This window comes from Staurois parvus, unplaced genomic scaffold, assembly GCF_062004578.1.
Source record: "Staurois parvus isolate SC_StPar_1 unplaced genomic scaffold, SC_StPar_1.0 ptg002887l, whole genome shotgun sequence".
NCBI lineage: Eukaryota > Metazoa > Chordata > Amphibia > Anura > Ranidae > Staurois > Staurois parvus.
In genome coordinates, this window is record NW_028320683.1 from 29975 (window position 1) to 35484 (window position 5510).

At 53.0% G+C, this 5510-nt stretch overlaps 1 pseudogene across 1 annotated transcript; it reads right to left on the reverse strand.

The window, feature by feature from the left end:
- Positions 1-531: 531 nt before the first annotated feature.
- On the reverse strand, positions 532-5101 carry LOC149428966 (dual specificity testis-specific protein kinase 2-like; annotated as a pseudogene). The gene is made up of 2 exons (XR_016310654.1): positions 4921-5101; positions 532-2862 (listed from the first exon to the last, which is right to left on the reverse strand). The product of XR_016310654.1 is annotated as a dual specificity testis-specific protein kinase 2-like (transcript).
- Positions 5102-5510: the final 409 nt, after the last annotated feature.

Genomic DNA, 5510 nt, shown 5'->3' on the forward strand with positions numbered 1-5510 from the left:
TCCTAAGCCAATGAGCATCGTGCATTTAGTACTTTTTTTGCACAGAATCCTGCAGATCATTGCACCTTGTGATCGGTGCGTCACGGGCGCGATGCGCAGATGTAAGAACCTTGTTACGGGGATGGGGGGAGTACAGCTGGAGTGCAGCTTTCTGTGACATCACCACGCTGCTGGGCATGGGGGCGGAGCCCAGACCCGGATGAAGCAGCTGTACAGGCAGAGCCATGCGCAACTGCTCCGAATTTCTACAGCAAGGCCCGCCCCCCCGCTATCCGGGTAAGGAGGGCGGGGTTTCGGAGGTGGTATGCCCACATGCGTCACGTCACCCTCTATGGGCGAAAAGGTGGATTTGACCTTTAAGTAGGACACAAATCTGCCCCCCGGCTCTCTGCATTCCCAGGCCCTGGTGTCAGGGGAGAGACATGCTCAGTCCTCCACATGGACAGGTGTCATGCAGGCCCCGGCGTGCCATAGAACTCTGCTGGAAGGGCATGCTGGGATCTGCAGTTCCACCACGGCCGGGTTTCAGGCTCCACACTGACATTCTGCATTCCAGGACACGGAGCATCAAAACCACAATCAGCGATCACCCTTTACTGCTACGGCTGCTGTAAACCGACAGCTACAAATCTGCTCCGGGTCACGGCCGGATCCGAATAGGACAGACACTCCATAAACGGGTCAGCACCGAATACAACGGACAGCTTGACCTGCACCATGCGAATGACCAGCCTCCAAATCCGGACACCCAAAAGCTGATTGGAAGGCAGTGCCGTCTGTGCCCCGCCCCTACAACCGACGGCAAAGAGGAGGCGTGGCTTATTTTCTAATTCTTCTACATTTGTATGAACAGTAATTTCCCCTTGGGGGTGTGGGGGGCTGTGTGTATGGGGGGGGGGGGGCGCTATGTATATTGGGGGGGGGGTTTGCCCCCGCAGGTCACAATATGGAGTGCAAAATGACCAGCCTCTGAATCCTGACACCCAATAGCTGATTGGAAGGCGTGCTCTCTGTGCCCCACCCGTACAACCGACGGCAAAGAGGAGGCGCAGCTTATTTTTCAAATTCTTCCGTGTGTATGTGAACAGTAATTTCCCATTTGGGGTGTGGGGGGCTGTGTGTATGGGGGGGGAGGGGCTGTGTGTATGGGGGGGTGTTTTGCCCCCACAGGTCACGATATGGAGTGCAAAATGACCAGCCTCCAAATCCGGATACCAAAAGCTGATTGGAAGGCGTGCGCTCTGTGCCCCGCCCCTACAACCGACGGCAGAGGAGGCGCGGCTTATTTTTTCAAATTCTACCACATGTATGAACAGTAATTTCCCCTTTGGGGTGTAAGGGGCTGTGTGTATAGGGGAGGGGGGCCATGTGTATGGGGGGGGGCCCACAGGTCACGATATGGAGTCACTTTAGACGCAAGTAGTGCTTAGCGTTGTTCTTTCATTTATTGTTCTCATTTGCAGCGGGTGCGGGGGATGGGCTGGGGACATCGGCGGGGGATGGGCTGGGGACAGCGGCAGGATTATCAAGTGCAGAAACCTACCCGAGAACCGGCGACTGTGCTCACATGACTAAAAGCTGAAGCTGAGTGGCTGCGATGGGTGGCCTGGGGGCGTGCGGTGTCACAGGAGCTCTGTCCAAGGTCAGCCTTTAGTGGACACGCCCTCCCTCATGTCAACCAATCACCATGGAGGCTGGATGCAGGATGGGAGCTTTGCAGCAAAATGGCTGAATGTTTGCATAACCCAACGATAAAGTGCAAACCCTGGTAAGTGGCCCAAATTCTGCCATGACTGGACTTCCCCAGAAGGCAGAACGGGGGAGGGGAGAGGTTCCCATGCTGAAGTATCCTTTTCTATGTTACTGTCGAATGAAGCGATTCAAGAACCTGCAGGAGGCAGTAGAGTTCCCCCCCACATGGTCACATTTTTACCACCCCCTGCATGATGCGACAGCTGGACACGGAGTCACACAGGGGGTCTCTGCCGTCTGCATCCTCTACCGGCAACAGCGAGAGACCCCCAAACCTGGCCGGGGGGCTGAGCGAAGACTCGGACACATTCTCGTTTACTGCGTCCTCTATTTCCATGGCCTCGGTGTTGGGGACCCCCCCTGCAAGGTGCCGTCTTCAGGGAGGCGGTACGGGGGATTCTGGGTGGGGGTTCCGTTGCTGACCAGCAGCTGTTGCAGTTGTCCTCTCCGTCCGTTTTGGTGGAAGAACATCGGTTGTCGTCTAAGGCGCCCGAGCCGTCTGTGCAGTCCATGTCTTCCACGTTTGTTTGGACGCGGTCCGGGGCCGGACATCGGGGTCTGTAAGGGGGGATTTCCGATACACCATATTTGGCATTACAGAGTCTGACCCTCACCTCCCCGCTGACCTGCGCGGGGTCACATTTCCCACGGTGGGGGAGAGGGACGCAGATGGGGGATAGCCTCTTCTTATGAGATCAGGGGATACCGGAAGCGATCGGCAGCGTCTCCTGGGGACATACGAGCAATCCACAGTGTCCTGGCTGAAGAGCTGCCGCACCGCTCCGGTCCCCGCTTCACCGTCCATCTTGGGCGAGTACAAGTCGAACACATGAGAGATGACCGACTTGCTGGGCATATCGAAGAATTTGATCTTCCCGCCTTTCAAGTCCTCCCTGGCATTAAAGGGGTTAACCTTGCGCATGGCACCCTTCCGGGGGGTGTAGAAGGGGTCCTGGACGTTGATCTTCCGCTTAGGTTTCTGGGCGAAGACGTCGGATTGGCTCCGGCACAGAGTGATGCTCCTGCGGGGTCGTGGAGACTTTTGGGGGATCTTGTCATCTGGTGACAACGCAATCAGACGCTTCACCCCCAGACTCTTATCAGAGGGACCTGAAAAAGGAACAAAGTGAGTCAGAAGGGAAGGAAAGGTCCTGAAATATCTAACACTTTAGCCTCCCTAAGGGGGATTTCCTGTGTTCCCCACTACATGCCACGCCTTCTTCCTCCAAGAGCAGAGATGTCATTCACAAAAACACAAGCTGACAACACAGCAGCAGCTACTACATTCCCCTGAGAGAGACTAGGGTAGTAGTTGCTGGAGGGTGCGGCTGTTGGTTTGTGTTTTTGTGAAGGATGGTGCTGTAGGAGGTTGGGGGCTCAGAAACAGAGCGGAGGAGGCACTGACTGCACAGCAAGGAGGGCTGTAAATGTTCTCTCTGCAGCATTTAGAGGAGGCAGGGACTGTGTGGGCTCTGTGAGGTCTGAGTCACAAGTCTGTCTCCTTGGTCCAGCATTGTAGGAGAGGAGCGGACATTGGGTGGGGCTAGCTATCCAACAATGCTGCTTAGGGACCACACGTGTCTCCTTTGTCCAGTCTTGTCAGATAGTGGTGGACAGTGGGAGGGGCTATCCAACGCTGCTTTGGGACCACATGTCTGTCTTTGTCCAGTCTTGTCAAATAGCAGTGGACATTGGGAGGAACTAGCTTTTTGAGAATGCTGCTTAGAAACCACATGGCTCTCTCTTCTCCAGTGTTGACTGATAGCAGTGAACAGTGGGAGAAGCTAGCTGACAACGCTGCAAAGAAACCACATGCCTGGCTCCTTTGTCAGTCTTATCGAATAGCATTGGACACTGGGTGGAGCTAGCTATCCACTAGCGCTGCTTAGGAACCACAAGCCTGTTTCCTTTATCCAGTGTTGTCAGACAGTGGTGGACAGTGGGAGGGGCTAGCTATCCAACCAAAGCTGCATAGAAACCACATGCCTGTCTCCTTTGTCCAGTCTTGTTGGATACCAGTGGGAGGAGCTATCCAACAATGCTGCTTAGGATCCACACGCCTGTTTCCTTTGTCCAGTCTTCTCAGATAGCAATGGACAGTGGAGGAGCTAGCTATTCGACAATGCTGCTTAGAAACCACATACCTGTCTTCTTTCTCCAGTGTTGTCGGATAGCATTGCACAGTGGGAGGAGCTATCTGACAAAACTGCATAGAAACCACATGCCTGACACCTTGTCCAGTGTTCTAAGCAGTGGACAGTGGGAGGGGCTAGCTATTCATCAACGCCTTAGAAAAAACCACACCTGTCTCCTTTGTTCAGTCTTGTGAGATAGCAGTGGACATTGGGAGGAGATAGCTGACAACGCTGCATAGAAACCACATGCCTGTCTCCTTTGTCCAGTCTTCTCAAATAGCATTGCGGTTACCTATCCAACAATGCTGCTTAGAAACCAGGTGTCCGTTTCCTTTGTCCAGTGTTGTCGGATAGCAGTGGACAGTGGGAGGAGCCAGCTATTTGACAACACTGCATAGAAACCACATGTCTGTTTCCTTTGTCCAGTGTTGTCAGATAGTGGTGGACATTGAGTGGGGCTAGCTATTTGACAATGCTGCTTAGAAATCACATGCCTGTCTCCTTTGTCCAGTGTTGTCAGACAGCAGTGGACAGTGGGTGGGGCTAAACGAGAATGCTGCTTAGAAACCATAGCACCAATTTTCACAGGAACAAGTGCAAAAAGTGGAAGTCTGGGATAAAACAAAGCTTAAAACAACCCCTTTCTAACACCTATACTAACTACCCTGTAGAAGGAAGATGCTTGTACTTACCTATTCTCCGGGTGCTCGGGTCTGGTCATGTGATTGGCTCCCAGAGGCCGGCTTCAGGGGAGAGCTGACAACGGATACGCTATAGTAAGTCTATGGGTGGCATCACCACCTAGGAATTCCAGCCGTTGTCAACGTTCTCTCCTCTCTCCACAAGCCTGCCATGGAGTTAGAGCACCTGTTCAAAGTGAAAAGAAATCCTGAAAACATGACCTGTTGAGGGAGCTGAGTTTGGAAACCCCCATTTTACAGGCTCGATAATATAGGTGTTAGAAGAGGGGTGGGATCTGTGTTAGGTATAGTTACTTCTTTACCTCTAGATGTCTGCAGAAGAATAAACCCACCTTTGGGAAGAGGTTTTGTTTCGGTGATTTCCGGGTTGTTCGCTCTTCGCTCATTTTCGGCCTCTTCACTTTTCAGACGACTCAAGATCTCCTCCAGCTGCTTCACGATGTCCACAAAGGAAGGCCGGAGCTTCGGATCCATCTGAGGAGGAGACACAAAGTACTGTATGATCTCTTCCCAGCATTTTCCCCGCTGATAGTCTGACAGTCATGACACCCCAATCACTGGCAGGACAACGCCGGGACAGACCAGGTCTCCCATGATATGCCATTCTGATTTATAGACGTCAAAAAAAAGAAAGCGGCGTCTCCCTCCTTGCTGTGTCACCACCCCACCCACAACCTGCTGATTGGACAATGATGGAGAAAAGAAAATACAACTGTCCTCCCTCCTCCTGTAAGCATATGTGCACGTGGTGGAGTGGGATTGGCTCCCAGCGTTCCCTCTCTGTGCTGCTGTGCAGAGGGCCACCAAAGGCTGTGAACGCATTTAGTGGTCTATATGGCTGTAGGTATTCTTTAACCGCCTCCCACCTGCCATATAAGTAGATTCTCTCGTTCTGGGAGGATGTCATGTGACGGTCCTCCCA